The following is a 20,618-nucleotide window of genomic DNA, read 5'->3' as shown; positions in this document are numbered from 1 at the left end:
TTTTTAAAATGTACAATTCAGTGTTTTTTAGTATATTCACAAAGTTGTGCAATCATCATCACTAATTCTAAAATGGTTTTATTAAATGGTTTTATATAAAGAAACTTTGTATCCATTAGCTGTCCCTCTTCATTCCCCCTTCTTCTAGCTCATGGCAACTGGTAATCTTTTTGGTTTCCATGGATTTGTCTGTTCCAGACATTTCATATAAACAGAACACAATATGTAGTCTTTTCTATCTACCTTTTTTACCTTACCATATTTTTTCAAAGTGCATTTGTGTTGTAGCATGTATCAGAGCTTCATTCCTTTTTATAGCTGAATGATATTCCAAATTCATTTAACTTTGATTTGATGAGTATGAAATATAGAAAAGGAAAATTTTTTAACAGAAAAAGTTGTCACTACAGAGGCATTAGTAGAGTTCTTGATGTTGAAAAAATACTCTATATTAAAATGTAGGCAAGATGGTCCTGAATATGTGTCAGATTTACAAAGAAGATGTGCTTTTTAACTGTATCTGCAAAATTAAGAGATCTTTTTGTTGCCCCCCCTTAGATTTAGTTTACAAAATTTAGTAGATACCTCTCACTTATTAAGGTAAGTTTTGAAAAGTCTCTAAGAAACCTCAGCACTTCAAGTAAGATAATGCTTTTTTTTTAAAAAAAGATTATAGTAAGAAAAAGATTGAAACACTGAATTAAAAGTATATGCTTTTATTACCACATAGAATTATGTATTTCTCTAAAATTACATAATAAAAATACTTCTTATTCCTCTTTACATTTAATACAATTTTAATAATCACCACTGAGTCTTTATGTTCTTTTGGATACAGTAAGGTCTTCCAGGTCAGAGAGTGAATTTTTGAATCCTGCATTGTGTCCCTGGGAAAGCTACTTACGGTTTCTGAACGTCTTTTGCAAATTGGGTTACTAGTATCTGTCTTTTTGCGGGTTGTGGTTTTGGGGACTCAGAGGCACAGTGGCCTTAAATTGTGCAGTGTTCGGACTCATAGGAACCACAGTAAACTAGTGCTGTTTCTGAGACCTTGGCTGTGTTTGTTGTTGTCTCCACCTTACACTCAAGATGAACTGAAAGATGGCGATCCCAGCTGACGGCTTTAATATTTATCACATAATGCAAACATCTGATGACTGATTAATATTGGTTTCCTTGTTGAGCAAACCAGAGAAACATTTTTCTTTTCTTATTTGTCTTTAGGGTGAAAACCTTTTATTAATTAGAGAAAACAACATAAAATGAAATTTAAATGTGACATTTAGAAAGGGCAAAACAAATCCTACCTGATCAAAGTCTTGTTTGTTTGCTTGTTCACTTTTAATGTCCCAAATCAACATAATAAAATACAAAGGTGGCACCTCTGCACCCAAGCCAATTTTCTTTACCTGTCTCTTGAAATTTAGATGTCTGTGAGCCACTGATTCCAAGAGCATTTTAGCCACCCAGAAGGTGACTGATCTACAGTTTGAAACCCTGCCCCTAGGATAAAATCCCACATACACAAGATGCTCAAAAACATCTTTGTTTCAGAGAAAAATTTTGATCAGTGGTGTCTTAAAGGAATTAACCATGTTTTTTGAAGGTTCTAGTTATATTCAAATGTCCTTGATATTGTGGTCCATTTGAACGATATTATGTACTTAGATGCTAAAGGAATCAGTTTTTTATGTAGTGTTATTCAGTAAACATTTTGATTTCATTGCAAATTTGAAGTAATTTTCCCTATATTTTAGTTCAATGAAATTCTTTCAATTTAAGGTTTTTAGAAAGAGAAATTGAGAATCATTTGAATTTTTTCTGTTGGACAGTTATGCTGTTGATAACTCATCTCCCATAGGAACTTTGGTGTGTATTTTTAGGAATTATAAAATAAGGAGAAATATTTGAATTACGTGCAAAGCTGCGATTTTAAGTAGTCTGGGTTTTTTCTCTCTGAGATGTATTATCATTAGTTCCTTAGCAACAAATATTTTAAACAGGGTAAGTAGAAATAATAATCTGGTTAATGACAAATTATATGTATGCGGATATGTAATTATGCTGTATATTTAATTATAGACAGCGGATAAATGTCATTAAATAGGACAGATAAATAATACAGATACTTAGGAGAATATTGTGTCTGCAAGGATACCAGCAGAACTTTACCTGTACAGATAGATGTTGATCATTCGCCAAATTATTTTGCTAATTCTCTTATCAATTTTCTTAAGAAGAACCTTCTCAAAAGAGTGTTAGAGTTTTATTATGTAGCCTGAAAATAATCAGTGTAGTGCTTTTCTAAAGTATTAAGTTGGCTGACTTTAGAATATCAAACTGTTTGCTTTTATATACACTGAGTATTTGACTAAGTATATACTTCTTTTAATATTATATCTTGGCCTTTAGATGGCAGCATTGTCTTTGTATATTTCAGTGACATAGCTTTTGTGTCCTTGATGTAAGTGTAAAGATAAAATGCTTGTACATGGTTTTTGCAGATATTTATGGTTTATTTTTAATTTTGTCCTTTCAATGATATGAGGGAAATTTTCTTTAAAAATATGAAATGCTTAGCTTTATCTAGAGTGTTACATGGTGAACTTGCTGTCTTATCCAAAGTAGCAGAATATTTGAGCGTTCTTATTTGTGGCACTGTAAGTAAGGTAGACTTTAGAATGGGGAAAGGAATCCTTTATTTACCAGAGGGAGCTTTATTCAGGTGTAAAGTGAGGACAATGACTTGACATTTTTGGATTCAAATGATTGATGGTGAAGCAAAGAATTGAGGACTTAGATGTAAAATCTTACCCCCCAAATAATGAGTTTTTGTTTTAGTCAGGTTTTGAATGAGACAGGTGCCATGCACCTAAATTGGATGTATTTTGCTTTTCTATGAAACGTACAGATTATGAAAGCAGATCTGAGGAATACAGCTGTGAGTGTCTAGCATACTGTGCACGGCCGCCTGTTGTCTGTGGGCTGTAGCATGAACACCAGTTCTGTGCAGTGCTGGCTGCAGATTGATTCCAAAGCCATGTTTAGTTTGTGTCTATAGCTATTGATGATCTAGAAACTTCATTAAGTATATTTTTTGTGCTTTTTAGTTTCCTTGCTCCAGATTCTGCTTCTCTACTTTTTGGACAGAAGTTCTTTGGGCAGCTTTTTATTTAATTTTAAAATGATGGGGTCAGATAGATTTGGAGTGTTCTTGCCCTGAGAATCCCAGGGACAGAGGAGCCTGGTGGGCTGCCGTCTGTGGGGTCGCACAGAGTTGGACACGACTGAAGCGACTTAGCATGCATGCATGCGTGTGGAGAAGGAAATGGGAACCCACTCCAGTATTCTTGCCTGGAGAATCCCAGGGACAGAGGAGCCTGGTGGGCTGCCGTCTGTGGGGTCGCACAGAGTCGGACACGACTGAAGCGACTTAGCAGCAGCAGCAGCAGATAGATTATCTACATTTGCTGTCCAACTTGATGTCTTAAAGTATTAGGATTGTATGATTTTGAAAATGGTTTCTATGCTAAGTCTTAGGGTCAGCATATTTGATATATATGTGTTATATTTATTTGGCTTATTTTTTACGATCTTCTACTTTGTAGGGTTGAGTTATGAACTAGTATAGATTTCGGAGTTACCCAAGAAACTAGTAATATATTATGAATAGATTTTAGAAAGTTTTCAGGTAATGATGAATGTTTTCTGGTTAAAACTTGATTTCCTGTCAGTTAATGACTTTTTGTGTTTTTCAACCTCCTTGTGAATTATTTTACTAGCTTTATAATTCTGTACCATCTCCGTTGGCTCCTGCTGTAACATTATTTGTAACATTGTTTTTAATGTTGTTACCCTTTGGAGGCTTACATGTATGAAGTAGGATCTAAATTTACCTCTCTTGGCTTCCTTCTGCCGGGCTGGAAGCATTTTAGGGAATGAATGAAGCAAACACTTTAGTTTGAGTTGAACTGAATTCATCTCATGATCCAACTGTTTCTTAATCATGTGATGCAGTTAGTTATCTTAATTTTTGTACTTTGATCTCCTTGTTTGTAGAAAGGATATAATACTACCTCAGACTTGTTCTCAGGCAGATTAGACTAAATGGGATTGAGGTGAAGTAGAAAATGTTGTTGTTCAGTCGCTTAGTTGTGTCCGACTTGTTGCAACCCCATGGACTGCAGCATGACAGGCCTCCCTGCCCTTCACTCTCCCAAAGCCCGCTCAAACTCACGTCCATTGAGTCAGTGATGCCATCCAACCATCTCATCCTCTGTCGTCCCCTTCTCCTCCTGCCTTCAGTCTTTCCCAGCATCAGGATGTTTTCCAGTGAGTCAGCTTTTCACATCAGGTGGCCAGAGTATTAGAGCTTCAGCTTCAGCATCCGTCCTTCCAGTGAATATTCAGGACTGATTTCCCTTAGGATGGACTGGTTGGATCTCCTTGCAGTCCAAGGGACTCTCAAGAGTCTTCTCCAACACCACAGTTCAAAAGCATCAATTCTTTGGCACTCAGCTTTCCTTATAGTCCAAGTCTCACATCCATACATGACCACTGGAAAAACCATAGCCTTGACTAGACGGACCTTTGTTGGCAAAGTAATGTCTCTGCTTTTTAATTTGCTGTGTATAGTTCCAAATGTAGAAGTCTTTGTTGAAGTTTCTCCTCCTCTCCCGATCAGAGCTCACTCTCTGGAGTCTGCCAGACTGATCTGGCTGCTGGCAGTGCCTGTGGCTCTTACTGTTTCCTGATTTCAGCCATGAGTTTTACCCACAGTTTAATTCTTTTTTTTGTTGTTGCTTGCTGTAATTTGAGGTTGTTAAGCAGCTAAGTGAATAGACCGGTAGCCATATTATCATCAACCAGGGTAAGTAAGGTAAACATTTGCATCAAAGTTTAAATAGCAGTAGCTAATTCAGCATTCTATGAAGGCTTGCCCTTCCTGACTCTTTTGCTTTTCAACTTAGAGTGAATATGTTAAGGGATTTGGTCCCTGCTCCCCTCGAATACCCCCGTTACATTCTTGTTATCTTATTCCTCAAATACTCCTTGAGAAGTGAGTTTACTTGTAATCCCAGACATAAGTGATGTACATTTATGAAGGATTCCATTTTGTAATTACTCACTTTGGCTTCCACAGTCTCCTAGGGTGAATATTCGTCTTCATTCCCTTTCCCCTCTGAATGAATAAAGCATTTACTTACATCAGGAGTGGTAGTTTCCAATAAACAGTGATGCACAAACACGGCATATTCTAGAGGAGGTGACATTAGGTTATTAAACTTCATCTTGTTTTTGTTACGACATTTCAGAATTTTGCGTTCACTTTTTGATATTTAAAAAGACTTAATAGTGGTTATCTAATTGAGTGTTTATCATGTACCCAGGCACAATGTAGTTTTACATAATTAATTCTCACTTACTCTATTTTACAGATGAGGAAGTTGAGACCTAGAAAGATTAAGTAACAACAGATAAATGTCAGAGTCAAGGTTTTAACCCAGATCTGTTGGATTCCCAAGCATTTGTCTTCAAAACCTTTGATTGCCTGGATACATCACAGATAGAGCTAAATCTGTATGCCTTTGAACCAAGCACTAATTTCCAAAAGGCATTATCCCTCTTAAAAGATTTACTGACAGGTGCTGTAAGCCATCAAAGGAGGAAGTTAATTGTTAGCAGGAGCAGAAGATCCTTTAGCTAGAATGATAACTGATTTTAGGGGGAGCTGCTAATACTAACAGAGATACACTGAACTCTTTTCAGAAAACTAAGATCACGGCATCTGGTCCCATCACTCCATGGGAAATAGATGGGGAAACAGTGGAAACAGTGTCAGACTTTATTTTTTGGGGCTCCAGAATCACTGCTGATGGTGACTGCAACCATGAAATTAAAAGACGCTTGCTTTTTGGAAGGAAGGTTATGGCCAACCTAGATAGCATATTTAAAAGCAGAGACATTACTTTGCCAACAAAATTCTGTCTAGTCAAGGCTATGGTTTTTCCAGTGGTCATGTATGGTTGTGAGAGTTGGACGGTGAAGAAAGCTCAGCGCCGAAGAATTGATGCTTTTGAACTGTGTTGTTGGAGAAGACTCTTGAGAGTCCCTTGGACTGCAAGGAGATCCAATCAATCCATCCTAAAAGAGATCAATCCTGGGTGTTCATTGGAAGGTCTGATGTTGAAGCCGAAGCTCCAATACTTTGGCCACCTCATGCGAAGAGTTGACTTATTGGAAAAGACCCTAATGCTGGGTAGGATTAGGGGCGGGAGGAGAAGGGGACGACAGAGGATGAGATGGTTGGATGGCATCACCGACTCAATGGACATGGGTTTGGGTGGACTCCGGGAGCTGGTGACGGACAGAGAGGCCTGGCGCGCTGCAATTCATGGGGTCGCAAAGAGTTGGACACGACTGAGCGACTGAACTGAACTGAACTCTTTTCTAGGAAAATGAGTAAAATTGTCAAAGGGAAAAAGTGTCTTCTTGATAGTGTTTAATGTTGATATTAACCCTGTATAAATATAAACATAATTAATTTTATTAGAATTGCACTCTTGCAACATTTTTTACTTTTCAAAAACATAATGTATTTTTCATGAAGTTTGTATTTAGAAGTTAAATACTATTTCATTTTTGTCTGATAGATTTAATAGAAATTCTAGTGAGTTAATGAACTGATAGCTTTTCACTCTATTCCTTAACACTGTTTCAGATGTTGATTCGGGGCAGTTAAAAGTGGAATACCTATTGTGTGCCAGGCACTCAAATAGTGTTAGGGAATTTAAAAAGTTATACTGCCAAAGAAAGGATATCCTTTTCTAGTGATAAGTGCTGTGGAAATGCCATGTCACAAAATAAATACTTCCATGAGAGACCAGGGAGGAATCAGGAAGTCCTATAAATAGTCGGTGGCATTTGGACTGGATCTTGATTGATACGTAGTGACATGGTAATTGTGATGCAAGCAGGCGTTTTTGTGAGAAAAGTGCTGTTGTGGGAAACAGCATTGACAAAAACAAGGCATCAGAAAAATATGTGGAATGTCTAGTTAGTAGTGGGTGTCAAAGTAAGATTAGAATTGTATCGTGGTGGGGAAGGTGTTCATAGTTGGGTCTGTGAAGGAAGGGAGGGACCAGGTTGTTAAGTTTCTTGAGTGTCATGCTAAGAAATTTGTGTGTCTCTTGGTAACTGGGATTGTAGTTTGAGATTTCTGATTTGAAATGTGGTCCAATATTTCAGTCTTGTATGTTTTCTAACTTTAGGAAATTAAAAAAATTCAAAATACTGAAAAGAGTAGTAACATCTGTAATATATGCCCATCACCTGGACATTGACACTTGTTGGCATTTTGTTAAATTTGTTTCTTCTTCTTGAATTAATAAAGCAAATAAACTTGAAGTCTCTTGTCTTACATCCCATGTTACCACTGTCTCTTTCTAGAGGTAACTACCGTGATGATCTAAAATGCTTAAAACACCAACAACTTTGGGAAACAATGGATACCACAAACAACAATATAGTATTGCTCAGTATGTGGTCACAAGTAGTTTGTATCTGATGCTATATGGTTAACTTCTGGTCTCACATAGTTTGTCAGTCTACAATCTCCTTTATTTACTTTTAAGTTGTTTTTGGTATCTAGCTTAATGAATATGTAATTCCTTCTTTTAAACTTTTAGTGTTCTATATATGTATATATCTCACGTTTATCCATTCATATTCAGGGACCCTTATATTGCTTCCATTGTTTTGCTTTATAGGTGAGGTTAACAGTAAAAGCTTTGTGCAAGTCTCTTGGCTTATCTATGAGAATTTCTCTGGGTTCTAGTCTAGAAGTGTAATTAAAGGGAGCTAAGATATCAGATACATTTTGAAATTTTTGATAGATGATGTCAAATTGCTTTCCATGAATAACTGAAATTATGGTTTACAGGTGTATCTTGCTGATGGATTGTCAACTCTTTCGAGGGTAAAGAGTATCATGTTTCCTTTTTATCCCATCCACCCACATATTGGCACATAATAGACATTCAATAAATGTTGGTTTAGTGACTTAACGGCTTACTGTTGAATTGAATATACTTTTAAAGGTATTTCTTCTAGCATTTTGGGAACATGCTTTAAAAAGTGGGTGGACTTAAGCATATAAATAAAAGCTTGAAAAATAGATTAAAGATGGAGAGTCAGTGGTTTTCTGACTTTTCAAGTAAGTAAATTTCTTTGATCTAGTTACTGTATTAATGATGCTGTTCTTCATGTATCAAGTTTATCTAGCCAAAGTCATTAATGTTCTCAAGGATTATTTTCTGGGATAATATTTTTTAACAACATTCTAGTTCTGATGAACTAGAATATAATTTTTATCCTTGTCAAAATACATTGACTCATACCTTCTTACCATTAATAAAATTGGTTTTATTTTGTTCAGTGATATTCAAAAGATCTACTTTAATTAAAAGCCGAAGTTAGTCGGCAAACTTGAAAAACAGTTAAAATGTTATTTGACATATTTTTAAATCTGCAGAATGAAGACATTTTTATTCATTATATATTCTTTTATAGAGCTTACCATCTCTCTCTTTTAAATCTGATTTTCTACTTTCCTTCTGTGGGTATCTTTCTTGTCAGGTATCTTGGTAAGGACTTAACTGAATTGTATTCCTGCATTATAAAGCCCGTAAAGAATGAGTGAATGTGTGTGTGTCTTTCTTCTCCTGTACGCCAGTGTGGCAGAGGGCAGGCAGTGACTGCGATAATAGCCAAATAATGTTTCTTTGGATTGCATCCTTTTTTTTTTTTTTTACCCAGCATGTTTATTTAACTAATTGTATTAATTTAATGACATTAAATTTAGTTCACAGATTTTGGAGGCCCATCAGCTGATGATGGGAGTTCCTCAGATTCAAACAGAATCACAGGTTGAAGCAAGCTTAGTGTTAAAAACTCTGATACAGATATTCCAGTGTTGATAATGAAGAATTTATTATAGCTTAAAGTTTTGTTGTTTAGTCGCTAAGTTGTGTACGACTCTTTAGCGACCCCATGGACGGTAGCCCCCCAGGCTCCTCTGTCCATGGGATTTCCCAGGCAGGATACTGGAGTGCGTTGCCATGCCCTTCTGTAGGGGATCTTCCTGACCCAGGGATTGAACCTGAGGCTCCCGTCACATCTCCTGGATTGCAGGCGGAGTCCTTGCCACTCAGCCACTAGGGAAACTCAAAATAGGAGACTCAAATAGTATTTGCATATTGTTAATTTTGTTTTCTGGATCAGATTCTAGATTACTGAAAATAAATTTATTCTGGGTTTAAAATTTATAGTTGATAGGTTATCCTTAGTATTGCTATTCTTTTACTGGTGTTATTTTCCACTTACATACTCTGTAGTTTAGTTTTTGTTTTTGTTTTTTTTTTTACTTTTTCTAGGAGAACATATTAAAAAATCAGAAAGAGATTTGGAACAAATCAAATTATTTCTCAAATATAAATGTGAAAGTGCTATCTCAGTCTCTGTGCTCAAGTATTGGCAACAGTTGATAGTGGCTTGAGATAAAGAGCCAAATCATTAGACTTAGCAAATAGAGACTTTATAAGGTTAAATGACAGTGGAATGCTGGGAGTACATTAAGTCTGTCATTTATGAGCACACATTCTTCAACTATTCTAGGCTGTCAGTCAGCAAGTGAGATGTGTTGGCTTATAACTATCACAGAGGTGTTAGTGTATTAAGATATACAAGACATAATTCCATTTACTGTTTTTGTGATTAGGCTTTAGGGGAGAAGAATTTCTCTTTTTCATTCTTTTTTAAGATGTGCCTTTCAGAACGTCTTTTATAAACTATACTTGAATCTGGTTACCAGGTGATAAGATGCTTCTTCTCAAGTATTTTCTTATAGTTGTTATCAAAAGATGCATTGCCATGAAAGTGCATCTAGACATCCTGTGGTAGGGAGTGTTCCTATTTCTGCTGCAGACTTTGCTTATGCCTATTACCTATATTGTGAGGTTTTTTGCTGTCTTTCTTCATGTTCTTATTAAAGGTCTAGAATGAGTTACCCAGATGAGAGTATTGGGATAAAATCTTTCCCTTGGACTGTACCTTCTGGTTTTTAGTAGCTGAGAAATTGAGGCCAGATGAAATATGTACTATTTTGATATTACTTATTTTTTAACCCTTCAATTGCTTCCTATTTTATGTAGCCACATAAACTTTAGGTTGCAGAAAAGACCAATATTGTATTTTTCTTTAATGAGTGCTCTACTTCACTATTTTTGGTTTCTAAACTATGATAGAAATTAGTTACTCCAGGAGAGTCCTTGGGAGTAGAAAATTTGTTGAGTCTATTGCCAGGTTTTCATTGACTATTTTTGATTTATGTTTGTTTAGAAGAGCTTGCTTTTATTGTTGTAGTTAGAGATAAGTATAATGTTTGATACATATCTTGACTGCATAGTACCCAGAAAATGTATCAAACATATCTGGCATTAAATTTAATTAGAACATTGACATTGCATGCTTTCAGCATGATGTACCATGCAGAAGATTCTACTGACAATTTTTAATACTTTATTCTTATTTTTTAAATATCATAAATTGGTTTCATTTATGTTATTATCTTTTGGTTCTTTAATATGTCCTAATAGTTTTATAGAATCAAAAATTAGGGAAAAAATACAGCAAAAGACGCATAAATAGTTATCTTGTTAGAATAAACGTAGTTTATTTCTTCATTTTCTTGGAGAATTGAGTGGCATTTGGAAAACTTAAGGAAAAAATTGGGCAAGTATTGGGTCAGCAAGCTGTATTGTTTATCCTTGGATTAAATTGTGCTTTTTCAATTAGAAGTGCTACCCTTTTCTGGTATACCTAGATGACTTTCTTCTGTAAAGTCAGTCCAAGTGTGTATATAAGCATCATCTTTTTTTATATATTAAAGTCTATTTAAAACCATCACATTATAATAATATACTTGATGATACTTTTAGATTACAGTCAAGATAGACTTTTTTTTTTCTTTTTAAGAAGAATAAAATAGTGATGACTACTGGTCAGTATTAGTATAGGAGATATTTCACATATAGTCTTTTTCAAAGGTGTAAGTCATTATCAGTTGGTGTATGGATTTGCCCAGTGTCAGTTTCATTCTTCAGATGTGAGAGCCTTTCCCCTTTCTTTCCATCAAGGCATATCTTTCTTTAGCTTTTGTGCATACTAATTTCTCCAGTTATTGGAATTAACTTGTAATCACCTTAATGCTTACTCCTCACCTTTGAGATTTTGTATTTATCCATGTCTAAATTTAGTGATTTGTTTTTATGCATTATAATATTAAAGGTGTATTAAGTTTGCATGGGTATATTGTTGATCAAGTACTTCCTTCTGACCTTTCCTTTCTTAAAATAAAAATAGTGACTTAGCTTTGAAAGTGAACTTAGAAGGCCTCTAAACCTGCTTTCTGCAAATCCTTTTATTGCATGCCTCGTGAGCTGCGTGAGTGTATGTGTGTGTGTGTGAAGGTTTTTTATTAATGAATATATAAGAACTCATGCAATATTCTAATGACAGTTGAAAATTTGTTAGTGAAATGATATCAAAGTGGTATTTGACCAAATTTTTTAAATTTCTAGCATTTAAAGTTATTGTTATTAATGCCTTAAAGAAAAGTTACATATACTCACTACATTGTTTAAACAAAACTGGAGGAACTTATTTTCAGTACTGATTAGTACCAAATTAGTGTGAGAATCCACAGTTTAACAATCTAAACCGTTGCCTTTTCTGAATATGTGCATTGTTTTAGGGGACCGTCCCATTTTAGGTGGTGTATGGTGCTAAGTAGTGGTCCTCATGAAACTTTTGTGGTTTCATTTACAATTAACATGCTCTTTGATAGCTGGCCTTTATTAATCTCACACCATGGGTTTGAAACTTTTTCCTTAAAGCTTTATAGTTGAATTACAATACAATGTGTCCTTTGTTTTCTCCTGGAAAAGGATTTAAACAAACTTTCTATTGCACCTGTTGAATATGTATTTCATAGTAACCACCATGAAGTTTGCAGCATTTAAGAAGATGAAGAAGCAGAGATAAAAGATACATATTCAAGAAGGCTTGGTTTCACAGTTGTTGCATAATCCTTTCTGCTGTCATTGGTACCCTAACCCTGTACCTACCAGAACAAAAGAAGCTGAATTGGAAATTGTGGGAGCTGGGGAGCATTCAGTTGGCAGCCCATCGCTTGGCCCATAGGCGTTGTCAGGTCTCAGTTTGATGCCCTTTATTCTTTCTGACAGATGTGAGGTAGGGTCTACGAGGGGGAAGTCATTACTAGAGAGAGGGCAGTGTCAGATCAAAAGTAACCAGTGATCAAACAAGGTAAAGGGCTGTGGAAAATAGGCTCTCTTTCTGGCCTCAACACCTGCCTGATCACTGAAGGGAATAGTTCTTCTGTGTCAGGGCAAGTTGATTTTCTTTGATGTACAGTGAATTAGAAGTCAGAATGGAAGCTTAACTGGAGTACAGAAGATTTTTACATCCTAGTTCTTGAGCAGTTTAGATGTTTAAATGTTTTACTTTAATTATCTAGAGGTTATAGAGTCATTCTCTGTAGAATAAAATATAAAGACTCACCCATACTAACTTTGTTATCAATATTTCTTTAGAGATAGTATTAATGAACAAGCAAATTTCAATATAGTATTCTAGAGGCTGAGAAGTCATCACACTCTTTCTTTCAAACATCTAACCAGAACTAATCAGAACATTTATATAATTATAATGGGGTATAACAAATGTAAGCTTGGCACATAGTAGGACCCTTCAGTGGTAAAATTTCAAAAGTGACCTCACTAAGTAATTTTAAAAAAATTGAATTGACTATTTCTCCCTAAGTGGGAAAATTATTACTGTTATTATTAGAAATTATTATTGTATTTTGTCTTAAGGTAACCCTTTCTAACCAAGTTATTTGAAAGAAAATTTAATGAGACAGTCTCACTGAGGTTTTATATGTATGGTTCTTTTCTCTGCCCTTTCATCTTTGTAGGTATGTGACTAAAGTCTGGAAGAGGATGATATTTTTGTCTTCTGTTAGTTTTCTATATGGATAAATTGACAATTGAGGCATATTTCTAAAAATTTCAGTTTTTCTTCACATTAAGGTTAAAGATTTGACTGCTGCTAGATTTCACTGTCTCAATTTTTGGTATTTTAAATACTGCTGAGTTTCATTCAGGCTCATAGTTAGCGGTCATTTGTCTTCAAATGAGAATTTACTTGAAATTATTGATTTTCCAGGAAGATAAATAAGTGGCTCAACCTTTTGAAAATTATTTTTAATCTAATAATTTATCTGCTTATCTTTGCCAAAAGCTTCATATTTGTCTGTTTTTGATAATTAGATAACATAACTCTTCTTTCTTCATTCAGGGTCTCCTTTTTAAGTATGTAGTTTGACTTAGGAATTCTAATGTTGGCATTGAGTCAAGTGTCATAAATTTCTATTTGATTAATTTCACTTGGAATAAAATGTCTTGTAAATTAATATTCTATTTCTATTTTTGAAACTTTAATATTTAAGAAATCTTACTACAGACTCATTATACAATCTAAATTTTAACATATTATCTAAGAGTGATACAATTTAGTAAATTAAGGAAAGTATGTTTCTAATCTTAAACTCGATACTATTTAAATCTAAATTTTAAAATATTCTCTGTTGTATTTTTATGTTCTTTTTAGATTGTTAGATTGAGGTTTCAGTGGCTCCATGTTGGTCTCTTGGATTTTGTAACTTCCATTTATAAATTGTTTTCATAAATGTGGAAAATGAGGTATTTTTTTCTTAGTTTTGATATACTGCAATTATAGCAGTTCCTGTTACTTGATTTATAGGTGAGAAAACTTACTTTTTTAAGTGGTAATGGTAGTTGTTCAGGATTATCTAACTAATTACTAATTTGATATGGAGGTAAGTGAATTTTAACCTTACCAAATGACCTTTATATTTTACTAACCAGTTTAGAGTATCACTGGTAGTTTAATAAATCAACCATTGTCATCTTTCATAAGAATAAGATGATTGTACTAAATTTCTTTGACTGCTAGATATATTATGACTTTTTAATAACAACTTTTGGGGGGAATAAAAACTATGTTAAATATTTATATTGGTTTTAAGACTTTGATTTTGTGCTCAGTCATGTCTAGACTCTTTGCAACCCTTTGGACTGTAGCCCAGCAGGCTCCTCTGCCCATGGGATTTCCCAGGCAAGAATGCTGAAATGGGATCTTCCTGACCCAGGAACCGAACAACGTATTCTGCATTGGCAGGTGGATTCTTTACCACTGAACAATCAGGGAAGCCTCCTGTGCTTGTAGAACTACTTGTATATATATATATATTCATATCTGCCTTTATATTTTTGCAAATATGATTGATTATACCTAGGAATAGTTCATACTCAGTACGTAGGTATTTTCTGTATACCTAGGAATAGTCAGTTTAATGATATGTAAATATTGAGTGAGCTAACTAATAAAATATTTTTGGAGATCACCATTAGCACATTTCAACATAGATTTTTTTCCTTTGAACAAGTTACAACCAGTCATATCTGTAAGAATGTGGAATAGAAAATAAATTTTTGTACCAGTTTCCACTTTTAGAAAGTTTCTGTCTAAATGGAGATCTCAAATGTGTGTGTATATGTGTGCTTATACATAAATACATATGTAATATATATTTGTGTCTGTATATTCAAAATAATATGTTAGCGAAGTAATTTCAAATTAATGTAATTTGAATTTAAAAGGGAGCTTTTTGTTCCCTTTTTTATTAATGGGTGATGCTTCTTTGCTCTATGAAGAAGTCTGAGGTATCCACATTGAGTGTTGATTGGTCTTCCTTTGCTCTCTAAAGCATCTCTTAGTGAGATTGCTTGAGTGATAAATGCAACCGGCATTAAGTGTTTAGGGTTATAGTTGGAGAAGCTGCGTGCGGTTCATCCCGTTGAAGTGTATTCAGTGGTTTGTAACATGAGGCATGCCTGAAGAGGCGGAGCAGTAAACCCCTTGCATGCTACTTAGAAGTGTCAGATAGCTTCAGGAAGATATGGTGGTTTAGTTTTGGTATAGTTCCTTTGGTTTTTCTCAGTGCAGACCAATCATTTAGGTAATTTCTTGGAAAAAATATTGAATACATTGATATTTAATATTTAGGAGAAGAGAAGCTAAAATTAGAGGCAAAGGTTAGAGGGTGGAATGACATTTTATACCCTAGAAAATGATATTGAAAGCTTGGAAGTTAATAGGTTAATAGTGCTAAAGTTACAAGTGGTGTAATTCTGGGAAATATGTTTTCCTTCGCTCCTTCATGGTTATATACTACATCGATCAATTATTTTCCATAAGTCCAATCTCCTCCCATTCACTTATTCATTCATTAAGTGTTTATTGAGTAATAACCACATACATAGGCTTCCCTGGTGACTCAGTGATAAAGAATCCATCTGCTGTTGCAGGAGATGTGGGCTCGATCCCTGGGTTGCGAAGATCCCCTGAAAAAATGGCAACCCACTCCAGTATTCTTGCCTGGAAAATCCCATGGACAGAGGAGCCTGTTGGGCTACAGTCCATGGGGTCCCAAGGGTCGGACACAACTTGGCAACCAAACAACAACAGCAGCAGGACCACATGCACAGCACTCTGCCTCTAGACGCAGCCCGCTCACCATAAAGTGACTCAGTTAGCGTGAGCGGCTTCTGTCCATCCTGCATCTCCCCGTGGGAGAGCCCACTGAGGAGGGCAGTAACACCGCCCTGGCAAGGCTGTTGCAGCAGAGCTTGGACTCTTAGCCTTTCTTATATTGAAAACTACATTTTAAGAAGATGAAAATAATGATGTCTAGATATTTTATTTGCTAATGATGATAACCTCTAAGTTAGTTACCTAACTAAGGTGAAATATTTTGAAGATTAAAGTTAAAGGAGCTGTTATATGGTATAAAACATGGTATATTCATTAAAATGACTTGTTAACTTTCAAAGAAGACTTTACTCTTAAAGGTAGATTTGTTCCATTGAGCTGTAATAGTAGTATATGGGTAGCAATACTTAAAAAATTAAATCTAATGAATAGAGTTTTTGTCATTATTCTGTTTATTTTAATTATTATTAGTATATTTGTAAGGACATTGCAATCTGTATCACACAGAGTCCTCCCTCATAAGAACCCTCAGTTATATATTCTCTCTGGGCTTGGTACTGGGGAAAGCTAGATTTCTGAGCAATTGCTTTCCTTTATAACTTACTGTTGTGAATTTTATGAACAATATTGTGGTCTTATTTCCCTCTTTTCTTTGATATCTTAGAAATCAAGAAACCTAGTAATTGATCTAAAAGCGCTCAGAATTTCTCTCTTTACTATAGAATAACTTTTCCTTTTTAACCCTTATTTTCCAGTGCCTCAGTTTCTACTTGTTTTTCTCCTGTAGGGTGAATTCCATGAACTGTCTCAATTCCTTTTTTGGAAAGAGGAGGGATATACCTAAATACAAACTGAAGTACTTATATACGTTTATTTTAACTTTAAAACACCTTTGTCTTTGAATAGGCAGTATGGTGTAATGGAAAGTGCTTTGAAGTTTGAATTAGGGAGCTATAGGTTTATATAAGGTTTCTGTATCTTAGTTGAGTGACTTTGGGAAAATCCCTGTGAGGTGTTTGCTCATTTGTACCAAGTACTCATGCGTACTAACTAGCTTCAGTCCTGTCTGACTCTTTGCAGCCCTATGGACCATAGCCCACCAAGCCCTTCTGTCCATGGGATTTCCCAGGCAAGAATACTAGAGTGGGTTACTATGCCCTCCTCCAGGGGATCTTCCCGACCCAGGGATAGAACCCGCGTCTCTTATGTCTCCTGCACTGGCAGACGAGTTCTTTACCACTAGTGCCACCTGGGAAGCCTGTTACCTCAGGTAGTTTATGTAAAAGTGGTAGTCTTGTATTAAGTGAACAGTGAGACTTTTCCCTTAGTCATTTATCTGTTACACTATTAATAATATTGAAAGTGAACTGTAATTAAAAGAATATTTGAGAGCATCTTACAAAATACTAAGAAATATAAGAGGCTTAAATAACTCTGTTGTCAGAAAAAATCTTCATGCATGTTTAAAAAATTCTAACAGTATAGAAAAGTAGAAAATGAAAACTTCCTGCTAATCCATCTGATGGTTAATTTTGGAAAACTTTTAATGCACATGCAAATATGTATACATATATTTTTATTTAAAGGAATATCATTCCTTGAAAATTTTTATTTAAAAAATTGAAGTACAGTTGATTTTAATTTCAGAAACATAGTGATTCAGTATTTTTCTTGATATACTGCATTTAAAGTTATGACAAAACAGTGGCTATATATCCCTGTGCTATACAATATATCCTTGTTGCCCATTTAGTCTATGCATGGTAGTTTGTATCTCATAAATCCTATACTCCTATACAGTCCTTTCCATTCTACCATCTTCACACTGCTAACAACTAGTTTCTTCTTTATATTTGTGAGTCTGCTTCTGTTTTGTTACAGGCATTTGTTTATATTTTTAGATTCCACATGTAAGTGATAACATAGAATATTTGTCTTTGTCTTATTTTGCCAAGCAAAATAGCCCCTCTGGGGCCATCCTCATTGTAGCAAATGGCAGAAATTCATTCCTTTTTATGGCTGAGTAATATCCTAGAGTGGACCGTAGAAAGCATCACTACGAACAAAGCTAGTGGAGGTGATGGAATTCCAGTTGAGTTATTCCTAAAAAATTCAACTACTCCAGTTGAGCTAAATCCTAAAAGATGATGCTGTGAAAGTGCTGCACTCAATATGTCAGCAAATGTGGAAAACTCAGCGGTGGCCACAGGACTGGAAAAGGTCAGTTTTCATTCCAATCCCAAAGAAAGGCAATGCCAAAGAATGCGCCAACCACCACACAATTGCACTCGTCTCACATGCTAATAAAGTAACACTCAAAATTCTCTAAGCCAGGCTTCAGCAATACATGAACCGTGAACTTCCAGATGTTCAGGCTGGATTTAGAAAAGGCAGAGGAACCAGAGATCAAATTGCCAACATCCGATGGATCATCAAAAAAAGCAAGAGAGTTCAGAAAAACATCTACTTCTGCTTTATTGACTATGCCAAAGCCTTTGACTGTGTGGATCACAATAAACTGTGGAAAATTTTGAAAGAGATGGGAATACCAGACCACCTGACCTGTCTCTTGAGAAACCTGTATTCAGGTCAGGAAGCAACAGTTAGAACTGGACATGGAACAACAGACTGGTTCCAAATAGGTAAAGGAGTATGTCAAGGCTGTATATTGTCACCCTGCTTGTTTAATTTATATGCAGAGTACATCATGAGAAACGCTGGGCTGGAGGAAGCACAAGCTGGAATCAAGATTGCCGGGAGAAATATCAATAACCTCAGATATGCAGATGACACCACCCTTATGGCAGAAAGTGAAGAAGAACTAAAGAGCCTCCTGATGAAAGTGAAAGAGGAGAGTGAAAAAGTTGGCTTAAAGTTCAATGTTCAGAAAACTAAGATCATGGCATCTGGTCCCATCACTCCATGGGAAATAGATGGGGAAACAGTGGAAACAGTGAGAGACTTCATTTTTGGGGCTCAAAAATCACTGCAGATGGTGATTGCAGCCATGAAGTTAAAAGATGCTTACTCCTTGGAAGGAAAGTTATGACCAACCTAGACAGCATATTTAAAAGCAGAGACATTATTTTGCCGACTAAGGTCTGTCTAGTCAAGGCTGTGGTTTTTCCAGTGGCCATGTATGGATGTGAGAGTTGGACTATAAAGAAAGTTGAATGCCAAAGAAGTGATGCTTTTGAGCTGTGTTGTTGGAGAAGACTCTTGAGAGTCCCTTGAACTGCGAGGAGTTCCAGCCAGCCCATCCTAAAGGAGATCAATCCTGGGTGTTCATTGGAAGGACTCATGCTGTAGCTGAAACTCAATTACTTTGGCCACCTGATGCGAAGAGCTGACTCACTGGAAAAGACCCTGATGCCTGGAAAGATTGAAGGCGGGAGGAGAAAGGGACGACAGAGGATGAGATGGTTGGGTAGCATCACCGACTCAATGGACATGAGTTTGAGTAAACCCTGGGAGTTTGTGATGGACAGGGAGGCCTGGCGTGCTGCCGTCCATGGGGTCACAGAGAGTCAGACACGACTGAGTGACTGAACCGAACTGAATACCTAGCAGTGGAATTGCTGGATCATATGATAGTTCTGTTTAGTTTTCTGAAGACATACATTTTAGTTTAAAAATCTACCCCACATATTCTGTTCTACGGACTTCAATATTGGTGAATACTTTGGCTCTTTCTTTTTGTTCCCCATTAGAAATGAAAATGCCTATAAATTTCAGTGGTTTTCTAGCAGAAGAATATATTTTCATATGTACCCTTTTTATGATATCCTGTTGATAACTTTCACAAAACTAAGTAGCATATCTTCTCTACATACTATCCTTCATCTCTCTGCCAAGTATTTTTTTTTTTTCTTTTAAATAGTGACCATGTCCGCTGTTGAAGTTTTCTGAGAACATCAGATAGTTTTACACTTAGAGGTGGGATAAGAATAAGCAACGTGCTTTAAGAACTCGTTGATAGCCTTCGTTCTCTTGTGTCGTTGGGGGACACATTTGTCTTCTCAGCAGTAACTGATGCTCTCCTTGGGGACGGGTCAGACAGAGGGACACGGTGACTCCTCCTCATGCGTGCTCTCATCAGAAGGCTGAGGCAGGATAGCTTCTGGGTCAGACCAGCATTGATTTCAACTCCATCACTACCAATTACCAGTTCACAAGTTCTGGATTTCTTAAGCACTTGGATTTAAATTTCTTGAAGATTTGATTTCCTTAGGTTAAATGGACATGAGTCTGAACAAATTCTGGGAGATAGTGAAGACCTAGAAGCCTGGCATGCTGCAGTCCATGGGGTTGCAAAGAGCCCAACACAGTTCAGCAACTGAGCAACAACAGGTGTTTAAATCGGAGATGATACCATTTACTCTGCTGGACCTTTGATGAAGTTACATGGATTGAGATGGTGTATATGTATCATCCAACAAGACATCTTGACAAATAGCAATTCATAAAATGTTTAACTTTCTCTCTTTTCTTGTTGACTTCCCAACTGCCATTTCACTTCTCTCTCTTTATGACTAAAGGAAACCTGGAATGGAGTCATTGCCAGAAGTTTGCTGGTGGTGAACATTTTTGTTGTTGAGCAACTTGGCAAGTGGTAGAAGTGACTGTTGGTCACTTTATACATTTGATAGGGCCCAGTGAGTCTTTCATCTTACGGGGAATTTTTGGAAGTGTTATTTTAACCCCTAGTATTTGTGTTTTTTCAAAACACTATATACGTTTCTTTTTTTTTCCCTTCAATTTATTTATTTCAATTGGAGGCTAATTACTTTACAACATTGTGGTGGTTTTTGCCATACATTCTTTGTACGTTTTTTTGCTGACTGTATAGAGCTTCTCCATCTTTGGCTGCAAAGAATATAATCAATCTGATTTCAGTGTTG

General features: G+C 35.9%; 1 protein-coding gene across 1 annotated transcript in view; it reads left to right on the top strand.

The window, feature by feature from the left end:
* Nucleotides 1–20,618, top strand: part of FBXL17 (F-box and leucine rich repeat protein 17) — a 510,317-nt gene that overhangs the window by 40,952 nt on the left and 448,747 nt on the right. The gene's annotated exons all lie outside the window — the stretch shown is intronic.

This window comes from Giraffa tippelskirchi, chromosome 6, assembly GCF_054371585.1.
Source record: "Giraffa tippelskirchi isolate mGirTip1 chromosome 6, T2T-mGirTip1v1.2.pri, whole genome shotgun sequence".
NCBI lineage: Eukaryota > Metazoa > Chordata > Mammalia > Artiodactyla > Giraffidae > Giraffa > Giraffa tippelskirchi.
The sequence above is the reverse complement of the archived record's forward strand: the minus strand, read 5'-3'. Positions and strand labels throughout refer to the sequence as shown.